Source organism: Cynocephalus volans, chromosome 8, assembly GCF_027409185.1.
Source record: "Cynocephalus volans isolate mCynVol1 chromosome 8, mCynVol1.pri, whole genome shotgun sequence".
Classification (NCBI taxonomy): Eukaryota; Metazoa; Chordata; class Mammalia; order Dermoptera; family Cynocephalidae; genus Cynocephalus; species Cynocephalus volans.
Genome location: NC_084467.1, coordinates 78,576,986 through 78,601,462, shown reverse-complemented (window position 1 = coordinate 78,601,462; position 24,477 = coordinate 78,576,986). Strand labels below are relative to the sequence as shown.

The 24,477-nt window shown below is 37.7% G+C and overlaps 1 protein-coding gene across 3 annotated transcripts in view; it reads right to left on the bottom strand.

The window, feature by feature from the left end:
• The window catches only part of LRRC8B (leucine rich repeat containing 8 VRAC subunit B), a 67,076-nt gene that overhangs the window by 34,014 nt on the left and 8,585 nt on the right, over window positions 1-24,477 (bottom strand). The window contains exon 2 of one of the 3 annotated variants that reach the window (XM_063104236.1): window positions 8,039-8,095. The exons of the other annotated variants lie outside the window; for them this stretch is intronic. The gene's annotated coding sequence lies outside the window, so the exon portion shown is untranslated. The remainder of the gene's footprint in view (window positions 1-8,038; window positions 8,096-24,477) is intronic. 3 annotated transcript variants of the gene reach the window in all.

Here is a 24,477-nt window from a genome sequence, read left to right as displayed (position 1 = left end):
TACAAAATTCACTATCTTTAGATGGATTCACAAAGTATTTGATCCTCTTGTTAATCTTCCTTTATTAAGTTGTCAATCCATCAGAAGGCATCAAAAACAGTCTAATTGGGTAGATGAAGTGGGGAGCAGGAGGGGGTGGTAAAGGAGAGAAACTGGATGACAGTGTAGGGTGGGTGCTAGTGCAGAGAGACTGTGCGTTTGCGTGTTGGGAAGTGGTAAAAAGTCAGCAATCATAATCCTTGACCTCAGTGATAGCAGACATATTTATTGGGTGCTTACATGAAATCTGTAGCAACCCAATCAATCAATAAACGAAAATCAATTCCTGAGACTTTCATAATAAACAAACTCCTTTTTGAATCATTGCCTTGTCACTTCCTTAGGCTCTGGATATGTGAGGTTCAAATGCCCACTCAAAGCATGAATGGATGAATGGAGTGAGCCATACCAAATAAGACCAGGAATGCTGGGGTTTGACCCTAAAAGGCAGGGCAGACCAGATTACATATTCTGTGATCACTGATTACTTGAGAATAGCTGGGATAGGAAGACAGGATGCTTCACCATGTGACTTGCTGTGGGCATTACTCAGCCTCATGAGTTAGGTGTGGTCTCACTTCATCATGCTGCCTGTGTCATGGATTCACATACAGTTTGGATCACTGCTGTGAAGATAAAGGACCTTTAAAGACTGTAGTTCTATTGCTTTCTGCATGTCACTGGCGTCTATGTTTGCAGACACTGGGCATTTTTACAGAAGTTTTCTTTACTTCCTGGTTAGCAGCAGTCATTGCAATGACAGTCAGGTCTGGGTGTATAGAGAGACTGCTCTACTTGCTGATCTGTTGCTCTGTAACTGTTCTGGAGCTGCTTTAGATAAGTGCAAACTGCCTCATTTTTATTTACTTATACCTCTTGTTCCCCAAGCCCTAGGGGCCTTGTTGTTGACTGAATGCAGTCTCACTATGCTTCTCTGCTCCCCCCAATCCCCCCGAGACTAGGGCGACTGAGAGGCAGGGGCTGGTTTTCCTTGGTGGCAGTGTGGAAAATGTGCACTGGACTCAGTACCAGGCCTATCTCCACCAACATCTGCATGGGCTTAAACCACTTACTCAATCTAGGCTTCCCTCTTCTCAGCTTTAAAATACAATCATATTGGCCTGAGTAAGAGTTGATATAAGGAAAACGAAAAATGGTCAGGCTCCTTCAGCTGTTCAGAATCTTGCCAAGCATGACCTATCCTGTTTGATGTAAATATGTTAACCGTGCATGTGCGCCCAGGTGTTCCTTTGTTATCTTACTTAAGTATAAAGGACAAACGGCTCTGATCCACAGTGCGCCCAGGACACGCACCAGGCCGCCACTGCTGCTGGATCTGCTGTATGCTGCTGCTGCTGCTGCTGAGGAGGCTGGGAGCTGAGCTCGTGTCCGAACCTTGCCAACAGCTCCCAGGATCTTTCCAATTACCTAGCTCGTGACCTGCATATGAGGGGTCTGTGACCCAGCCTGCATGTGAGGGGTCTTTGAACCAGTCTGCACAATGGGTTTGAAGCGTCTGTGACCCTGCCTGACAAGTGGTTAAACCCCCCCCGCCCCATGGAACCACCTTGAAATCATTAAAGCGGCATAAATGCAAAGGGGAACTCTTAAGGAAAGCCAATTTTTTTGCTGGTAAAGTAATTTGAAAAGAGGATGCTTCTGGCTTTGGGACATTATCTTAGATTGAAACAAAATTTCCCAGGAAGTGAGCTTTATTTATACCATTTGGTTCCAGGGAAACAAAACAGCAAGTGTTGCAAGGTTACCCCATAACATTTAAGTCTTCCTACAAAGTCAAAAAGAACTTTTCAAAAAGGCCTAGGGGCCCGGGGTCCAGATAGAAATATGTGTCCCAAACACAGACCATCAGTAATTTCTTTCACTGTGATAAAACCAGCTGAGCAGAAAATGCTTCTCCAAATCTCCCTTGCAATAATGGGCCATCAATGGACTGATAACAGACCACTTGCGGTTTGTAAATTGGGGATTTGGGGCAAAAAACCCAACCATCCAACAATTTCTGGCTCACGTGCCACGAAGTACAGCCGTGTCTGTCTACACGCACTTCTGTAGAGAGAGGCCTCTTAAAACATTCCAGGTCAGCCAACAACTCTTCCAGATCCTACTTTCCTGGGAAGAAGGTGTGGGAAGTGAAGCACTGGGCAAGAGCATTAAGAGAGAAACAGGTCAGTTTTGAAAGAGCAAGCTCCTATGTCACTTATGTTTCAGGTAAAATGCCCACTTTCACCTTGGTGTTAAATCGATGCTTCATATTTGTAACTTGGTTAACAGATACTGGTGGTCAAAATCACTTGTTGCTATTTGCTCATCAGATGGAGCAGAAAACATCTGGTTTTACATTTAAGGTAAACACAGTGAGATGTCTTTTCTTCTAATACCACTTTCTCCAACACCAACTGGGTGTCCCACGATTCAATCCTATTCTAATACTTACTACGGGAAATTAGCATCAGACTCCACAGGTTTCAGGGCTCAGTTCCCCAAGACTGCCCTTGCTCCAGACACCACTTGCCAGACCCAGGAATCTAATCTACCGCACTTCTGTTTGACTTGGCTATACCTTTGGGGGTTTCCACAACCCCCTCCCTCAAGTTTGATAATTCACAAGAAGACTCACAGAACCTGGGAAAACACTTTACTTACGTATTATAAAGGACACAACTCAGGAAGAGCCAAATGCTTCAAGAGATGCATGAGGAAAGGTATTTTGGGGTGGGGGAATGGAGCTTCCGTGTCCTCTCCAAGACTGCCAGCCTCCCAGCACTTTGATGTGTTCACCAACCTGGAAGCTACCTGAACCCTGTTGTTTAGGGGTTTCTATGGAAGTTTCATTACAAAGGCATTAAGTCATTAAGTCATTGGCCTTTGGTGACTGAAAATCTTTAGCTCGTCTCCCCTCTTCCCTCTGGGGTTGGGGGAAAGACTGGAAGTTACAACCCTAGGGCCATATAGCTAATTCCTCTGATGACCAGTCCCACCCTGAAAGCTATTTACAGGCCCACCATGAGATACCTCCTTAGCACAAACTCAGGTATGTTTGAAAGGTGCTTGCTATGAATAACAAACGACACTTCTATTGGGAAATTCCAAGAGTTTTAGGAGTCCTGTGCCATGAATTAGGGGAAAGACCAAATATGTATTTCTCATACCCCACAGAGCATGGTGCTGCATAAGAACAGTCTCACGGGAGGGCTCATTCTTACTCGAAATGGCTACAATTTGAAATAGTGCCAAGTAGTACACTTGGAAGGTCAAGCTCACTTTCAAGGCCAAAACAGGCAGTCATGTAAGTCCTTAAGTCAGTGACTTATAAAGTTACTTCCTAAGGGACACCTTCCTGACACCCTGACCAGGTCCCTTCGCAACATGCTCTTGTCATTTTTATCACTTCCTTTCCATTTGTCACACACCTACAAGTAATTGTTCGATAAAAGGTTTCTTTCCCACTAAACCATAACCTTTTTGAGGTCTGGTCTACCTGTATTATGCTCATCATTGGGCTTAGCATGCAGAAGATGCTATTAAATATTAATTGAACAGCTAAAAGAGTTAAAATTAGACCCTCTTGCTTGGAGCAAAAACCACAACAGCTTCTTATACTCTTCATATCATCTCGCCTTCAATTTACCAAATTCCATGTGACAAGCAAAGGCCCCTGAATGCTTTAGCAGAGACTGAAGCCTCCACTTGAATCCCATCAGCAGAGAAGAGGGATTTACTAGCAATGCCATTAAGAATAATTTGGGGGTAGTCTGGGCACACTGAGGAGTGATAGATCAAGGTGAGGATTCTAAAAGAACCCACATATTACTAACAGGAATCAGGTAAAATGCCCATATTCCAAAGAAGGCAATGGGTAGAGTTTCTGCACATTAGGTTGGTTTTGGGCTTCACACTCAGCAGGATTCTGCAGCTTCATTTTAGAGTTTTGATTGCTTTCTAGGAGACAGAAGCCACATTCCTCACCTGGAAGTTTAACACATGACTTGTAAATTAGGGTGGGCTTTGTCATGGCTCAGTGACAAATTCAGCTGCACAACATGCCTAGTCTCTGATCAGTGACCTAAGTTGCACAACATGCCTAGTCTCTGGTCAGTGACCTAAGTTTCTCCTTTGTGCACGGCAGATGAATCTATGGTTATTTCTTAGCAACCAAATTTAAAAGGCAGAAGATTGTGCCAAGAAAGCTAATGGTGTGGTTGTTTTCTGGTCTTTTTTTCCCCTCACCCCCACATGAGAAATAATATTTTTCTATTTATATTTGACAACACCACCTGTTCTTATTGTGGAAAGTCTTATGTACTCAAGGAAGTCAACAACTTAGTCACTGTTAGTTGAACAGAGGTAGAAGTGGAGAGGGTTCGATGTATCACCAACTTGTGTCACAGCCAGAGATAGGCCACCAAGAGAAGGCATTGGAGAATGCTACACTTTTCATCCACTCTGACACCAGGTATAATCAATATTTATGCCCAGGCTTCTGCTGGGTGCTATGCACTGTTCCAGATGATGAAGGAGACAAGAAAGGTGTCAGATTCAGACATGACCCTCAAAAGGAGCTTGTGATTTGGTGAAAGAAGGCATGAATATAAGAAAGATCAAACAAATGGGTTTTACAGTTACGTCTTAAGGCAATATACACTGAAGGAATAATAGTCATGGCACAGGAGTTACAACTTGGACCAAGAAAGATGCGTGGGATTTGTATAGGTGGGGCATGAAAGGGAAGAAAGGATACAAGGGAAAGGGGTTAATGACAGGGCACATGATCTTTTATGTGGAGAAATAGAACAACAAAAAAAAGAAGGTAGGAGAAAGCCAAAGTGAATATCAGCAGTTAGTGAAGAGATATATGGATGGAGTGGAATTCTTTTTTTTTTTTTTTTTTTTTGTCTTTTTGTGACTGGTAAGGGGATCGCAACCCTTGGCTTGGTGTCGCCCGCACCACGCTCAGCCAGTGAGCACACCGGCCATTCCTATATAGGATCCAAACCCGCGGAGGGAGCACCGCACGCTGGCCCGATGGAGTGGAATTCTTGAGAAAGAAATGGAGATAAGAGTGGAAAGTAGATTAGAGTCAAATACTAAATAAAGTCTAAAATGTCAGGCTAAGAATTTTTCAAGGCATAAGTTAGGCCCAGAACATAACAAGCACCTGAGAAATTATTGCTTTGAAGGTAAAAATACCACTTACGGAATTAATAGTCAAATATTTTTATGAGCAGAAAGAAATTTAGACTTGATCATACAAGCAGAAGGAAGTCACTGAAGGTTCCTAAGCCAAGGAATGATGGAAAAAATACATTTGTTATTTGAGGAAATTAATTTGATAGCATCAGGAAGAATTCATTCATTGGAGGGAGTCTGAGATTGAGAGCTGGAAGCCTAATTTTACAGTAGGGTATATATACGATTACCTTATGAAATAAAACAAATGAACTTCAAAATTAAAATCCCAAGTAGAAAAGTAGTTATGCTTTAAAAAATTTAATTTTTGGATTAGCCCATAAAATGACACAACTAGATAAAGCAATTAGATTTGAGGAAGGAGGCTTTTCCTGAAAGTCTTAACTGACTTTTTCAAAAAGAAATGGACTTGATTAGTGCTTTTTCAGACTAGATGGCACCTAAGTACTTTGGTGAAATTAAATGTTTTATGGTAAAAATACCAGTTTCAGAATCAAGAGCCAAATATTTCGTGCAGTGTCATGACACAAAAGCATACAGATATATTACTGGCCATGTTAAACATGCTCTAAGCAAACCATCAACTTAATATACTTCGCCCTTAATCATTGGAAAAATCATTAGGCATTATGTCGCTCACCATGCAATCAAAGCTCTGTTTAAAATCAAATTATAATTAGTCTAATTATGAATCAACATTTCATTTGTTTCACAACTGGTACCTAATCAAACAGTTCTGTAGAAGAGATGATTTTACCACAAGGTAACTTAATTAATTTCAGTGCCAAAGTAGTTTTTTTTTTTTTTTTTGTAAGCGACTGATTTACCAGTTTAGGTGTCAGAAATTTTATTTCTACAAAAATTACTACATGAACTGTGTCTAAATCAAACCAAAATGCTTTCATCCATTATGAAACAATATTCTTCTCTCATAATCACTTTATTTAAATATTTTACAGCAAGAGGCTTGTGTGAACAAACCAGGAAGTGAAACCAAATATGATCATATTGTGAAAGCCCCAGTAAAATGAAAAAATACATTTGGAATTAGCTGAGACACTATTAAAATTTCACTTAAAAATCCATCCCCTTGGAAACATCAATTTAATAAAAGGAGGAACCGAGGAATTTCAAAAACATAAGTCTTCATTCTATTGTTTGGCAATTTCCCCAGTCTCCTATGCAAATGTCTCTCCTGCAGCCAGGCTGGCTCCTCTGCAACGGGAGCACTCACGCAGCAGGCCTGGTGAACAAGGTTAAGCTATTGTTTGCATGCTAGTAAATCCACTCTGATACAAAACAATCACAATCTTTAATGACTTGCTTTGGAGAAAATGTATCTTTTGCTTCCTAGGTAACAAGCAAATCTTATTTTTCCTAATTATTTTGCTGAGGTTACTGTCATTTCCTTTATTCTACTGTAAATTATAAACTCCCTAAAAATAAGAACTGTATTTGATTATTTAATTAGTTTGTTTTTTATCTAAGACTCAATGACATAGGCATAGTAGGATTTATAATAGATACCTAAGGATCATTCTTTTTGTCCAAGAATAGCACTATCAAAACCTGCTACTGTGGACTGTTTCCTTCTAAGATAGATACTAAGCAGAATCATCAACTCCTGGGCTCCACTACCCTATCCCTTATTCCTAGGAGGATGGGTGTGGGAGAGAGGGCTAGAAGACACCCATGTAAAAATAAAATACATTTCTCATTTAATGATTATTTTTTTTATTTTTAAAACAGGATTTGAATAAGTTTAATATTACATACAGTGCAAAATTTTTATGAACAGTTCTTAACAATCTAAATAAATAAAAAAGAAGTTTCTTAACTACCCATGACATCTGCAAGTAATCAGGTAGTCCCTATCAGACACTGCACAAACACAGTGCAAATGTAAATTTGAATGCTATTCTGCAGACATGCTGCTGTTATGTATAAGAATGAAATTTAAAAGGAAAAAAATTACAATATAAGCAGTAGACAAATCCATTGGCATGTATATGTGTGTATAAACATATACCTATGTAATATGCAAAGCATGTGGTTAGTGAATACAATAAATATTTGAGAGCCTATTCTGTGTCAAGAACAGTGTCACTCCTAAGAAAGTGAGACAATCTATTGCCAATGAGTAATCTGGTGAATTTTGTTCTTTAATTTTGAATCAGGGCTAATTTTGAATCAGGCTAATTATATCAAGGTTCTATACCTTTATTAAAGGTTTGTCATAGCTAAGTTTTGATGGACTTCTGCTCTCAAAAGTGAACCTAGTGTGAAAGCTGAAGAAGGTGAGCTGAAAAAGGCCACTTAGGTCCAGATCATAAAGGGACACAGATACCATGCTATGGAACCAACAGTACTTATGCAAGGGAGTAACATGATCTGGTCAGTGAAATTTTAAAAAATTTAGAATGTGCCACTTTGGTAGAAGCATGGAGGACTCATTAGAAAGGGAAAATGTACATAAGGAGGACACCAGATAGATCAATAGTCCAAGGGATAAACAAGAATGAAGGCTTGAACTGAGATGTCACAGTGTGAAGAGAGGATAAAAGCAACAAACTACTATCACTTTTAAGCACTTTCAAGCAGGCGCTCTGCTAAACAGCTTATGGGCATGGATTCTAGGATTCCTTAGGTATTCATCAGAAGGACTTGGTGGCAGTTTAGATGTTAAGGTGAGCCAGAACTCAAGGACAAGTGACCAACCTAGCTTTGGCCACAGGATCAATGGTGGAGGAGGGTAATGAGTGTGATTTTTAAAACACTGAGTTTGCAGTACCTGTGAGTCATCTAGGTGGTAAAGTCTAGTAGATGGTTGCATATACAAACTGGAACCCTGGGGGAAGGAGAAAATATGAATGAGTTTGTTAGGTTGTTCATTTTTGCCAAAGCCTCTGGCCAATGTTGGGTTTAAAGACCTGCACTTGGTAATTGGAAAAAAGTAAGTTATTTAAAATAAAGAGCTAAACACAGCCTTGGTCCATCTCTCATGTGAAGAAATTCATTTACTATCTTTCTTTCATAATATTTCCATTTAACGATGGGACAATTTAATTTTTAACAATGACAAACGAGTGCTAAGATATAAAGTTTTTATGTTATTAAAAAAACATGCACATACGCATGCACACAACTACAAAACTCCTCTTTGAGTGGCTTCTACTTGACTGCCCAATTAGAGGTAAACAGGATTGGAAGCAATCAAAGACATTTTGTTTCAAGATAACTCCCAGCCTCTTTATTGAAGGTGCTCATTGCCTTCCTGATCATGAACTGCCAACTCCCTAACAAAGCATGTAAGGGCATAGTTTTCACTATACTTCAGTATAAAAAAGCTGCTACTGCTCTCAAGATAACTTCAGCTCTAATTTGTGCTCTAAACTACTGGTTGTAGAAATAGTAAATATATTTAGCTAATCCATCGGGTTAATAGATACATGAAGGATTTTTGGATGTGATATGTTTTATATTTTTATAAATATCAATCTCCTTTCTTTGCTAGCTTTGATAGAGTTGGAAAATGTATCCTTGGGGAATCTAATTCTGAAGAATTCTCCTTGGTTTTTTTCCTACATAATTTATCTCCATTAAATATACTATATACTTATTTATCTATTGTCTGTCTCTACTCACTAAGCAGTAAGCTCCAAGAACACAGGGCTTCTACCTGTAGGGTTCACCAAGGTATCCCCAGCACCTAGCTCAGATAGTAGGGGCTCAGTAAATACTTGTTGAGTGAATAATCACAGTCCTCTGATTATTTCATTTCAAGGACTTAACATGTGCTTTTCCTTAGCAATCGTGTCTCAATCTGTGCTCTAACTTAAATATGACATGTGCAGGACCTATACTGTTGTGGGATCCTATAGGGCATTGAAGGTTATTGGTACAAAGAATTAACATGGGGAAATTTGCAGCCAAGTGTCAGCCAGAGCTCCCGGGTTCTCCAGGTGGTTTCTTAGTCCAGCTCTGTCTTATGAGGAGGAGTTGTAATGACTCTTCTCCTAACAACCCCATTCTGACTTCTGGTTTCCCTGATCTCAATTCCTGTTTGCAATATCTGTTTCAGTCTAGGTTTCTGTTTGGTATTTTGACCCCAGGTTACCTGAGTTTGACATCTGTTGTTTTCATTGCTTGAAAGAAACTCTGTGTGTGTGTGTGTGTGTGTGTGTGTGTGTAGTTGAACTTAGAGAATGGTCTAAGCCTGTATTTCTACACAAACCAGAGACTCACATAACTTAAAATTACAAGACATTATAGACGACTTTCCCCTCAAGGTTCATCTTGTGCTTCTCTGTCCCCATTATAAAACCTAATAATTTCCTCACCATCCTGTTTGATGGAACAGTCACAGTGACCAACTGCATTAATTACACAACATACATTTTTTTCTGGTCAACTGGATTTAGTTTGTACAAATTATTATTCAATCAAATCCAAGAAGAAACTATTACCATACTCCAAATTTATACTACGAATGAAATTAAAACTTCAAACTTAGAAAAAAAGAGATGTATTCTAAGTAATTAATGCTACAACATTTTCATTTGATCTCTATATGTTAAGAAAATATATTGTGCTTTTGCACTCTTTGTGAAATGTAGTTGGTATAAAATCTAGGCTATAACTTTTTAAGTCATTGGATTGGAACTAATTAAATTCATAGGCCAATAATTCCAAACACATCAATTGCATCAGCAAGGCAATATTTAGAAAGGTTCTCATCATCTGCACAGAAGACAATGCACTTGACAGCACTCCTTTCTTGAGCAATGACTCAAATCAGCTAGACTGAAAATAAATCTAAAGGGTACACAGCTGTCATGTAGCCGCAAGTAGCCTTCTGAGCAATAACTTGATTCATTTCTCTGTATTTATACATCTGGTTTTGCAAGCAGGACTGCAATCCAATAAATGCATTTTCTACCCACTGTGAAGAGAGAGCTTTTTAGTGTCCTATGGAGAGGCTTCCTTTGTCCTTATGGGTATGATAAACTGCACATAGTAATTTCTTGATTTTATTTAATGAGGAACAGTTTAGTTAAACTCAATGATCTATGTGAGCTATTTACAAAATAAGAGTTCCAAAATTTGACAATAAGATTTTGTCAAATAAACATTGGCACCAAAGTCTGAGGAACAGACAGGTATCAGGCTGGATTTCTACCTATGTCTACTGGGTATAGGCAACTTATTTATCTTCATCATAACATTCCTTATTGTTTCAATTTTACCATGGCAAATTTCAAACATTCACAGAAGCCCATGAAGCCCATGTACCCATCACTCTGATACAACAATCACAGTACATACTCTCATTGAATTATCAGCACCGCACTCTCCCGAGTGAGCCACGGGCCGGCCCTCTCTCATTGAATTATTTGAAACAAATTCTAGATATCACATTTTATCTGTTTTATTTCAGTATGTATCTCTAAAACAAAAAAATCTTTAAAAAATATACCCACAGTATCATAATCATACCCAGTAGTATGCTAGTAGATATCCAACAACCAATTCTCTCTCAAGCGAACAAACCGAAAAACAAAACAAAAACAAAAACAAAAGGCCCTGATTTGTAGTCTTTACCATTTTCCATGGTGGAAATGTTTCTACTATGGCCAATTTAAAACTACCAATATGCTGCCACTGAACAACGAGTTGAGATGTGTAGCACACCATTATATAGTAATTTCACTCTGAAGATACATTAGACATAAATAACCTGAAGAGCATAGATATATAGTAGCAAAATAAAGTAAAATAATTAGGGAGTATTACTTTCAATACTTTAACTGTGTTTGTGCAATTTAATTTTGTAATAGCTGTGTTAAATAACTGGCTTGCAAAATTCCTAAAAATATAAAAATCAGTTTTCACAAGTCTATGTGTGTTAGCTCTAGTGTACCACTGAATTACATTCAAATAATTAACAGTTCCTTAATATTATCAACTATCCATATTTCTCAGACATCTGTTTTTTCTTTTTTTTAATTGACCCATGATAATTGTATGTATTTATGGAGTACAATATGATATTTGAGTACAGTCATACTGTGGTGCGATGATCAAGTCAGGGTGTTTAGCATACCCATCATCTCATATATCTGTCACCTCTTTGAGTTGGGAACATTTGCCTTTTTTCCTCAGAAGTAGAGAAATATTTTAAGAAAGAAGGAAGAGGGAACTTTGCTTCAGAAAGCTACACCAGTGCTAGGCTTTCCAAATGGTTCAACGCTTCTTTCTGAGTATAAACTCAGGCTGTTGTTCAAGTCTGTTTTTAGGAGGTTAAATTAGATGCCGTCATGAATATGTACCTTCATATCACTGGGGAATCACAGTAATGTTTCTATTTTGCTTTTTTGCCCATTCTCAGGCTCCAAAGACAAAAAAAAAAAGTTTAAAAAGGAACAGGAAGAGACTTGAAAAAGGGAAAATATGTCCATCCCAGGTAGACAGCCATAGTTGATGAATTTTAAGAGGAAAAAGATTGCTAAGAAAATGTGAGATACTCTTCTGTGCCTGATATATTCTACCACTGACACTTGGTTTGCAAAAAGCCCTCTTTAAATGTGCCTTCTGGAACTAAATACAGCACATCAGATATGGTAGTATCCAAGCAGACGGTAAAGTGTGGTTACTGCTACCCTAGACGAAGATGTGTGCTGGACTGCAACTCCACCTTGAACTCACAGTCAGATAAAACTCTTAAGTCCAGTCAATGAACCAGTGTGTCTACCAGTTCTCACCCAGACTCTACAGTGTACACTCCTAAGCCCCCTCCCACCACCAAATGTAGTCCCAGACTGCCTTCCCACCATCATTTCCCATCATATCTTTGAACATGCCCTCTATTCCAGACAGGCTCGCCTACCCACTGTCCAAAAAACACTTAATATACCATTTTTATCTTAAACTTTTTTATTACAAAAATCTTCTAACACAAAAATTAGATAATACTAATTTTTCCATGAACTTTTTGAAGTACTTTCATATAAAAGTATAAACAATAATAGTACAAGGATCCCCCATATACCCTTTACCCAGCTCCAACAATGATCAACTCATATCACACCCATGCCCAGGTTTATTTTGAAGCAAATCCTGGATGTATCATTTTATACACAATAATTTCAGTTCTGCATATGTTCTTTCTTACACGCCTCTTCTCAAACATTTCCCTTCCACCCCCATCTTATTTCCAAATCCTACCTCATCCTGCAAGGCTCACCTCCTACATTGTTTCCATTGCACTTGTCACTGAGTCATATGTCTCCCTGGGACATCTATCTTACTGCTGTCCTGCTGTTCATACCTCTTAATTTGGACACTCAATGTCACTGGCCTAGAAAGCAGGAAACCTCTCCCACTACACATGCAGTGCAATAATTCATGCTTAATAGGAAAAGAACTAAAGAATAACAACTTAGCTTTATAAAGCTTAATAAAATTTCATGAAACAATTTTACATAGCATATTGACCAAATTCATGATGTGGGAAAAGGCAGAGGCAGACACAGTATGACAAGGTGGAAAGAACACAGAACATAAACTTAAAAAGGCCAGAATTCTTGTACCTGCCATCCTATTTTGGCTATTTTGTGACTTCTCTGAGCCCACCCATAAAATAGGAATTAACTGCAGTCATTCTTCCTCTCTCTATCACCAAATTGTCAGAATCAAATGTGATTATATATGTAAAGATGGTTTTGTAACTGACAAAACACATCGCCAATGTACATCATTACCTGTAAATGCAGAAATGACTATATCACTAAACAACAAGGAACCCTACAGGTTTGGCTCCTGAAAGTATGAGGAGAATAAATTTTAACTCTCAACAGGAAAAAAGGGAAGTAGTATAAAGTAATCAGAATGAGATTAAGAACCAACCAAACTAACCCTGGGAGGAATGTAAGAGCACACCCAGTGTCTTTCTCAGACTTTAGCAATCATGTCTCAATCTCCATGCTCCAACTTAATTAAGCCACCGCCTTTTAATTAAAACAGACAAATTGAGGGACCTCTAAAAAAGGGATTGCAAAGAAAGCAATATATACTTTTACCTATGTAAGAAAAATTCCTTTACATGGGACAATTACATGAAAGGGCAATATTCAACATCTGATTTCCTTGTTAAATAAAATTGCGGAATTACTGTTGGTCTTTCATATCTGCAGGTTCTGCATCTGAGTACTTGACTAACTGCATATCAAAAAACTGGAGAAAAAATGAAAATAAAAAGTAACAATACAATAATAAAAATAATACAAATAAAAACAGTATAACAACTATTCACGTACTATTTACATTGTAATTTGTATTCTAAGTAATCTAGAGATGATTTAAAGTATACAAGGGGATGTGTGCAGGTTATATGCAAATACTATGCCATTTTACATCAGGTACTTGAGCATCCCTTTTGGTATCCAAGGGGAGGGTCCTGGAACCAATTCCCCATGGATACCGAGGGTGACTACGTATAATAAAAAGATTATAATTCTGAGTTTATGCTCTCCAAGGACAATCTCAAAGTCTTTGACTTCTCAGTTTTGCATTCTGCTTTGCCAGAGAACAATCGTTAATATCAAACATCAATCATATCACAAGAAACACTACTTAAATTACAATGGAACTGAGGTCCCTCCTTTCTCCAGTAGAAAAGAGGATAAATGGATTTAACTATAAAATACTCTTCTACAAAACATACTGCAAATTTCGTTACCATCCTGTGAGAGATCTGCAAATAGGCTTAGCCTGTCCAAAGTACCCTATGGGAGACTATTAATATTATTGTAAGTTTTCTTATAAGTAAATAAAAATTACAGGGATTGAGAAAAATGCTTAAATTTTATAAAATTCTGAATCATCTGGGCCAACACAGGAAAAAGGGTTTTTCAACTTTGGACATTAATACAATTTAGCAACAGTTGGTAAAAACAACATCTGCAGAGCCTGGTAAATCAAAATGAGATTATTAGGTCAAAATCACAGAAATACACAGACAACAATTCAAAATTCCCAGCACACTGAAAATAAAGCACCAAAATGGAATCTCATTAGGGAAGAAGACATTCTATTTAGAAAGACCTTTTTTTAAAAAAAAAATATGACTTCCCCATAAATAACATCTCTGAGATGTTACTGGAGAAGAAAAACACGATAAGAATAAAGATTGTAAACTACAGAACAATAATTTCCTTCCTTCTACTCCTTTCCACCTCATGAAACCTCACTGCACTCACCATGTAACTATGTATCCTTAACTTTTTCTTCTCCATACACACATTTTATAGAGATTTAAAAAATTATGGTTTGTTTTTCTAAAATGAGATATTAGAATATACTTTCTTTTGTATAGATTGCTTTAGAATAAGGAAACCACCAGAGTCACAGATTTTGTTACCATCATGCACAACAGGAAGTAGAAAATAGAACTGTGGCACTAGCAGTTGGGAAGGGGAGGGGGGATTTGAGAGGTTGGTTAATGGACACAAAATTACAGCTAGATATGGAAAATAAGTTCTGACAGTACACACTAATGTTAGGCATCTATAACAATAATTTGCTGTATGTTATCAAATGGCTAGAAGAGAGATCAAATGTTCTCATTGCAAAGAAATGATTAAGTTTTGCAATGATGAATATGCTAATTACCCTGACTTGATCACACATTGTATACATGTATTGAAATATAACTCTGTACCCCATAAATATGTACAATCAACATGTTTCAAAAATTTTCTTTTAAAAAGTTCTAAGACTTTTTAAAAATAAAAATGAGGATTCATACCTTCTAAACTTGTGTTACTTTGAATACTTTGAGTATTGTTATCCAGGATGACAAATAGCATAAAAGAATTTTAAAGGTTATAGACTACAAACCTCAAAATATGCATTAAAAATGTGATGGGGCTAAGAGAATCCTAGCTGGACCTAAATAGATTTCATTTCTTTTTTTTTTTTTAAATGAAAAATTAAGTACTGCATTTTATTTTAATAAAGTACAATAGTGAATCTGCAATATGCACAGAATATATGCTAATATTTACCACCTTTTATGAGGCTCATAAGGATATCAATCACAAGACATGAGAAGAAAAAGAAACTATAGATTTCATTTTTAACCATCAAATTCTGCATGTAATCATAATTATACCAAGTCATCTTTGATTCCTTGACCTAATAATTTTTTTCTCCCTTCTTTGGGCCTCTTAAAAAAAAAAAAATGTGAAAGACCATAGGTTTTTTTACTTGTCCATTTGCTGAATAATGTCAAATTTCAAAGAATGTGAAGACTGAACAAATTTCAGGCTGAAACCAAAATTTAGAGGTTTTTCTGATCTAGTCTTGGGACAACCATAATTTCTTCTAATTTGTCTGTGGTGTTTCTATTAGATCAACAATTATGTGAGCCTAATTTTTCAGAATTAAAAAACATCTACAAATGCTCCTCAACTTTCCATGGGTTAGCCAGATGAAACCCCATGGCAAGTGGAAGAGCATACTAAATGCATATTGCTTTCACACCATTGTAAAGTCAAAAAATCTTAAGTAGAGCCATCAAGTAGGAAACCTCTGTACTCTAAAAATAAAGTCAATTTAAGCCTACTTATGTGAACAGACAAATTTAAAAAATCATCAAAAGATAAATCAGGTGCAGCTTGCCCTAATAGTTGCTCCCAGGGAGATAAGACAAATGTTTTCTACTAAGTAGCTGGTAAGAGGCTGAGTTTGTCAAATATGCTAAGTACAACAACCATGGAAGCTGATGCTCATCAACAGATTATCATATGTTAAATATTCTAAGTGCTTTATATCAATTAACTTATTTAATGCTCCCAATGACCCCCTGACATTTTCATTCCATTGATCTGTTAAGATGAGATAAATGAGACAGTTTTGTGACCTAAGCCTGAACAATTAGTACTCATAATAGTTAAAATTAGCATCAATGTGAATAATCTTCAGACATCTTTGAGGCAAATGAAAAGTAGCTTAGATCAATGGGATCAATAACAGACTAAATACACACGCATGCATTAATTCCCTCATTCATTAAGTATTTATTGGCTATTACATGGTAAAATGGCATTGGAGAACTAACATGGTAAACAAAGTCAATGATGTTCCCAAACAGTTGCCATCCTTACCTTGTGCAATTTATAGTCTGGTGATAGACACAAAGATTAAACAAATAGTAACTCAATTATTTTTTCACAATCATAATAAGAGCTCCAGACGGAGAAGGGAAGGTAGAGGGACCACCCTGAAAACCCCGAGGCTCGCAGGAGCTACAAAGGAGGCAGGTGCTGGGTCACTGTGAGGACTACACCGGAGAATTCAAAGCCTGCCCTGTCCTACCAGATGACACTCCTGTCTAGTCCCTCCCCTAAAGATGGGTATAAGTTCAAGAAATAAAAAATAACTAGAAAGTCATGAAAGCCAGATATGTTTAGGGCCAGGAGGTCTTTGTCTAGTTCCATCTTTCTGGTACATAAGAGTAACCTAGGTTTTGTGTTCAAGTTTCAAATGCTCTCAGAATTTTAACCCCTCTTAATAGTAAAATTCATACTTCACATTAAAAAATTTTAATGTACAAATTTAAATAATATAATTGATACTATCAAGAGTGCAGTTGCTAAAATTGTCAGAAAAATTTGGATCTTGGTATAGCCAATCCTTTCTGTTCAAAAGAGTGTCTGAAGTTGGCTACTTCAGCCACATGGCATAGTAAAAAAAGTCAGCAAAAAGAGTGACCTATCCTGCCTACCATTTGCCTTAACTTTATCCAAGTTACACAGCCTCTCAGAATGCCAGCTTCTTAACTGGTAAAAAAAGAAATAATTCAACCTGGCCTACTTTCTACCTTCACACTGATGATAATATCAAAAGTGATGGAAACTACTTCTACCCAGGAGGTACTGGAGAACAGCAGTCTATGAAAGAGTAAACGCCTCACAAACACAATCTCTGTTCTCCCCCGGCCATGAAACCTATCAATGTGCCCAGTTTTCGAGCTTTCTGGAAGACAATGAGCTGTCCTGAATAGAAGGACTACCCGGTTTCAGCAAACCTCCCCTGTGCAAATGTCATATTCTTCCTGGACGATGACTAGGTAGAATATGACTAAATAGAACAAACACAACTTCTCCCAAATCTTTTCTCATTTCCAGTCAGAAGACATTCATATTTAGAAGCTGTGATTTTTAAAGTTGTGCTAATATCATGTATACTAACTGGTAACCTGAAATTTGAGGATGTGGGAGGCCCAATAAACATTTGGTTGAGAATTTAATCCATTCCTTCTCTGAAAAATGGTCAAAAAGTTAGAAGTTACAGTAGAACTAGTAAAACATCAGTAAGCATAGTTTGATTTAATTACCATATGATCCTTGTGATAAAAGGAAATGGAATATTTAATCTTATGACTTTTTTCTTCAAATTTTTTTCATATTAGTCTCCTCTACTCAATCCCACTAATCTTCTTGGTCTCCCAATATGATCTCTCATCTACAACACACCCTCCATACAGATGCTTGCTTTAGTTCCCAAAATGGATCTGATATCACCTTCTGCTTAAAAACCTTCTTTGTGGCTCCTGGGCTCGTGCTGGTGAAGCTGTGTGCTGTTTACAGGGTTAAAAAATGCACTTCCATGCTCATCCTAGCAGCAGCAGCAGTGGCTGAGCCAGAGTCTGCACTGGGCGTTCCAGTCCCTACTCCATTGTTCTTGTTCTTTCATTCATGCCACAAAGCGGAACAGCTGACTTTAGTGGAGAGGGGTACACTATACAGGTATTTTAAAAACTCAAAGTGTAGGGTTGATTCCAAGTATACTTTCACATCAGTGTTAGAGCCATCACAGCAGTTAGCAAGACTGACAAAGTTCAGCCTCATCACACAAAAATAAAGGAAACTCATGGGCAGAGAAACAAAAATTTAGAGCTAGAGGGAAGTTCTGGCCCTCATGCCACAATGCAATAGGCACATGGATCAATCAGCATATTTAGCTCCAAAAATTTGATTGGGAACCACAATTCTATGTTCTAAAACTTTGTGTTACATTATTTTAAATTGTACATGCTCTCTAAAAATAGAAAATACAAACACAAAAAGCTTAAATAATAAAATTTAAAATAATTGTCCATTAAATGGAATTGAGTAAATGAAATATTTTATTTAATCACTGGGTAATTCATTAAGGATATTTAGGTACATGATACATAAAGATATATGAAAGAATGAACATCCATGTAGAAGGGGACAACTTGTCCTGGTTAGTATGGAAGTCACTAATTTTCACAGTATCTAGAGAATACTTAATTGTAATTCTAAAACAAACAAAAAATAAGCATCCATTAGTTGTTTAACTACTTATTTTTTTAAAAAATTCAATGGCCAAAAGCAAATACTGCAAACTACTAGTAATCAGGATTGATTTATATTTAATTTTTTAAAATATCAAATACAGGCTAAGTACCCTGAAGAGGGGAAAACCTAAGCTGTTAAATCACCTCTACTGAAAGATTAAGTTGAACAATGCAAAATCAAGAAATAGGATTATTGACTGGTAAACACTAACACTGTCCCAAAATACCCTCCCATGTAATATACTTCAGCAGAAGTACTTGTCCTTGGCAATGGATTGACTATTTCTGTGGCACTGATTTCTGTGCCACATCCTGTCCACAGGCTCCCACTGGTCTTTCTTCGCCTTCATGACTACTGGGTAGAATAAGGGCTGGTGACATGCATGACAATGAGAATAGTAGTGTCCAAATCAATCCATAACCCCAGCACCCCTTCCTAGCTGGGCTAGTCCAATTCTGCCACCAATAAAGAACAAGCCATGCCTGAAAAAGCTGGATCCTTTTTAGCACTGTAAACCATGTAGGAGATGCTTACTACATCTGCTTTGTTCTCTATTTCTATGGTGCCTATCACCATAGTAACAAGGCACACAAATGAAAAAGTAGATTAGAAATTCCAAAAAATGGGGGTGGGACTGAGGAGAGGAATATGGGGGAAAGGGCCTTTTATCAGTTAAGAGAGAAAGGGCTAGAATTTCTTCTGCAGGTTGAGTATCCCTTATCCAAAATACTTTGGATCAGAAGTGTTTTTCAGATTTTGAATTTTTTGGGATTTTGGAATATTTGCACATACATGAAATATCTTGGGTATAGGACCCAAGTCTAAACACAAAATTCATATATATGTCATAAACATCTTCTACACATAGCCTGAAGGTAATTTTATACAATATTTTTAATAATTTTGTGCATAAAACACACTTCCCCATCACATGAGGCCAGGTGTGAAATTTTCCACTTGTGGCATCATGTCAGGGCTTAAAAGTTTCAGATTTTGGAGCATTTTGGATTTCAGATTTTCAGATTAGGGATGCTTAGCCTGTATCAGAGCTGTCAACACATTAAGGAGCAATTCTAACTGAAAAAGTATATTTTCTTTGTCTTTAAGAGAGCAACAATAAGAAAGCATCCTAAAAATTCAATAAATGTCAACATTTATAGGAGGTAGTCTTGCTAGGCTTCTAAGATTTTAAAGCCACATGTATTTTATTAGAAAAATCTTCAAAATGCAAATTAAAACCTTTAAACAGCATCTGCTTTTGGAATTCATGCACTCATTCCACAATGTGGATGATAATTACTTAAATTTGGGGGTTATTTTGTAGAAGTAAAAGTTGAGACAACTGTTAAGGAAATGTGGTTGCGCCGATAAGTTACTACGATGAATATTTTCCTAAAAGTGACAAGTTTATCTTCCAAGTTTCTGCATAAAATGTCCCTGGAGGAAATCACTGGGTGGGGGATGGGAGTGACCCTTGTTTCACCCTAAGGGACTCACTTTCCCTTTTGAAAGAGGGACAAGACCTTTCCCATCTCTAGCTCTTCTGCTGTCTGTACATTCAGAGACCTTCAAAGGTACTATCTAGTCCCTATCCGTTCCTTAAAACCATGATGTGCCGGGCTGAGCCCGTGGCGCACTCGGTAGAGTGCTGCGCTGGGAGCGCGGCAACGCTCCCGCCGTGGGTTGGGATCCTACATAGGAATGACCGGAGTGCACTCACTGGCTGAGTGCCGGTCACGGAAAAAAAAAAAAAAAAAACCCATGATGTGCCAAAGTTTGAGCTGTAAGGAAAGAGAAATCTTCCCATTTCAAGATGATTTCTTTTTTTGCTTTTTTCTTTCTTGCCACCAGCCTGAGTCCCCCTTGCTCATAATTTTCTAGGACATTTTGAGTATTTGGGAAGTTATTTATGCTGTGCTGGTTAGGAAATAGGAAAAGGAACAATACCAGCCACATAAACTACATGGGGAGGTTTTACTCTACATAAATAAAAGTGGTGCAAGTTTAGCTTATAAACAACAAACATTATTTCTCAGAGTTCTTGAGAAAGTCCAACATCAAGGAACTGGTGGTATCAGGTGAGGACCCGTTCCTCATACCTAATGCCTTCTTGCTGTGTCCTCCCGTGGCAGATGAGGCAAACAAGCTCCCTCGGGCCTCTTTTACAAGGGCATCTATCCCATTTGTGAGGGCTCCACCCTCACAATCCAATCACCTCCCACAGGCTCCGCCTTTCAATACCATCACCTTGGGGGTTAGAGATTTCAACACATGACTCCTGGAACACAAACATTCAGACTATGGCAGTGTATATACAAAAAGAAAAAGAAAAAACAAGAGATGCTTTATGGATTAAAGCTTTTTCTCATTTGTGGCTATCAGTGACTTTGACCTTTAGAGAATAGCCTTTAGAGAATTTAACGATCTGGCTATGTACAGATTTTAATGGAAAAAGCAAAGGACAACTTTGTGGGAATCTTAGGTCCTTAAGTTAGCCACTAACTAGTTGTGACCCTACAGACAATTTCTACTTCTTTTCTCACCTTAATGTCTCATCAGTAAAAAGTAATTACTGAAATAGAACGGGGAAATTGTATTAGTCTGTTTTTGTTGCTTATAACAAAAATTCACGGAACTGAGTATTTTATAAAGAAAAAGAAATTTATTGCTTACAGTTTCTGAGGCTGGGAAGTCCAAAGTCCATCTGGTGGTGGTGACAGTGACTCGGGGGTCTCACATTGCAATATAGTGGAAGCAGAGAAAGCAGAGAGATAAAGACTCTCCTTTTCTTTTAAAACCCTCAGAACCACGCCCCTGACCACCATTTTTAATTCATTCACTAGGCATTGTCCTACAATCTAGTCACCTCTTCAAGGCCCCACCTTACAATTACCATAATAGGAGTTCCCACCCTGTTTACAGTCACAGTGGGGGGGGGTAAGTTTCTAATACATAAAACTTGGGGGATACAATTTAAGCTTCATTGAGTTTGGGGGGATATAATTCAATTCACTACAAATATGAACTTGAGGGGGTTCTAAAGGATTTCAAAGCATGTTAAAATGTTATGCATATGAGCATGTGTGTATTCTGGGAAGGATCCTCAAGGATATCTATACTGTATAAATGTTAAAAATCAATAGATATTCTCTAAGGTCTTTTCTACACAACTTCCGCATACCAAGACTTGAATCAACTTACCCAAATAAACTCAAGGCCTTGAACTCAGATTCACTTGAGTCCCCATTCAGGACCTATCAAAAGCACCCATCCCAGGAAAGCCATCCCTGACCACCATATCTAATTCCCACAACTTATCACTCTCTAGCCTTCACTCTGCTTCATTTTTCTTCATAGTACTTATTCCATGATATTAGACTCTGCATTTGCTTATTGTCTATCTCCTTCTCTCTATGATGTGCGCTCCACGCACAAAGGGTTTTTTTCTGTTTTGTTGTTATTCCCCGGGTGTGGCATGATGTTGGACACATACTAAGTGCTCAAAAAACAATCTTTTGAATGAATTAACTTTTTAACATCTATAAAATGAAGTATGTCAGGACAAAACTCAAACACATAGTTTTTCTTGGTTTAAAAATCTAAGTCCTGCTATGAGCTGCACACTCTTCTAAGCATTTTATGAGTATATCTGTCTTACTTAACCTTCACACTATCACTTTAAAGCAAGTTTCTTAATCCATAAAGCCTTTTCTAAAATAATAACAGCTGTGAAAAGGAGCCAGGCAATATATTGCAGAAAAAGTAGTGTGATCTGGATTCGAGTGTCAAATCTGCCACTGACTGCAGTTCACTCAGACAGGCCACATAAACCCCCAAGGAACTCAATTTCCATATTTGTATCATGGGGATAATGCTTGCCCCAACTACTGCAGGTCATCAGGAGAATAAATTTGACTATAAATGCTGTAATATGTTACAAGTGACTTACAAATGTATGATGTAGTAAGTGATATGGTGGAGGTTCTTGTCAAGGGTTTAAGAAGAGATTTGCTGTAAGAGAGATTTGCCTTGGGAGACGGCAAGAGAGTAGGAGACAGCTAGCTGTACAGTTTCCTCTCACACAGGACCAGAGCATCCAGACATGCAGGAATAAGGAGGGCCCCAGTAGTGGCTCCCAACTCAACAGGATGATAGCCAGGCCCAACTTCCAACTACCCTCAACTTCTCTCTCTGCAGATTGCATTATTCCATTTTTTTTTTTTTTTTTAATTTTCTTTTGTCGATATACATTGTGGCTGATTATTGCTCCCCATCACCAAAACCTCCCTCCCTCCTCCCTCCCCCCAACAATGTCCTTTCTGTTTGCTTGTCATATCAACTTCAAGTAATTGTGGTTGTTATAGCATTATTCCATTTAAAAAAATTAAAAAGCCCCAAATCTAGCCTAGGACCAAACCATTTTGCATATTATAATTCGCAACCTTCTTCTGGGAAGAAATTAGCATTCTTGATAAAATACTTAAGCATTTTTTTTTCAATAAGGTTAAGACTTGTTCTTAGAAACCTTTCACCCACTGAACCAGCTGTGAGTTAAGTATCTGGTAATCCTTAACTGGTTTTCTTTTTGTATTGCCTAACAATGGGCCTCAAAAAAATTATGTATAATTTCTAACTGTTCTAGGAGAGTTTGCTCCTGTGTAAGATGAATGATGGTGATTAAACCACGTTGGTATCAAATTAGCTTCCATTGGGTACATTTAAGAGTGACATGTTCTAACCAAGCTCTTTCCCTATTGAATGTCCCTGCATACCAAGAGGAAATCTTGAAATTGGCTTCCTAGGGGCCTTTTCTCTTAGAGATAGCTATTTTGACTTAAAAGTTTCCTTTAGCACCCAAACTACTGATCTTCAAACTGGGATAAGGGGTCTGGGAGCCTCCTTTTTTTGGTGAGGGAGGGATACTCAGGTGGAATCTATTTCCAGATCATCAATTAACCCTTGCCTAAAAGAATCTCCTTTGAAACACCTGATGTCCTGCCGGTGCTTCCCAGCCATGTTCTCCTTTCTCTTTTCAAACTCGTCCTTTCTCTACATTACAAAAGAAAGACAAGCACCTCACTTCTCAGGGCTCTGCTTAGGGCGCACTGCATTGGGGCGTAAAAATATCCAGGAGACCTAAGCAGAGAGCCATTTTGAAAAGGGTTGTAGATGCTGAGAAAGTGAAAGACTTTGATGACTGAGAAACAAATCCCTTTGGGAGTCAAGGGAAAGTTTCCATTTCTTTGCTTAGAACAACAGTGGAGGAGGACCGTATCAAGTTGTCAGGCAATAGGATGCTGAACATCATTTTTGTGATCAATCCCTAGATGACTTTCGGCATACAACTCAGTAGTATAAAAGACAGAATGGAATTATACTGCTTTCATTCCCATATATTTATGTGGCAAGATTCCTGAAACACATTAAAGAGATAGCACTTGATTCAATTATGGAGTCTATTTTATTCTAGCAATAATATTTACTTACACATAAACTATTTTTAAGCCCCATGCATCTCATTATGAGATGATTTTTCCAATAAAATTTCACCTATGCTTAATAATTATTCATCACAATTTTAATATATGCCTTGTTCTGTTCAATTGTGTACTAATAAAAATCATAAATCAATCTAAAAGAAATTTTTTTTTTAACATTTAGAGGCTTATTGTTACAAGAACTTAAAAAAAATAGATATAATTATACTACGTGTGTGTATCACAAAAGCATAATAGGGTAATCAATGAAACACTTTCAAACATTCAGAACATTACATTGGGATTAAGTATTATAGAAGAGGAATGAAATGAGTCCCATGAGGAAAAAGATCTATGTAAAATTTCTG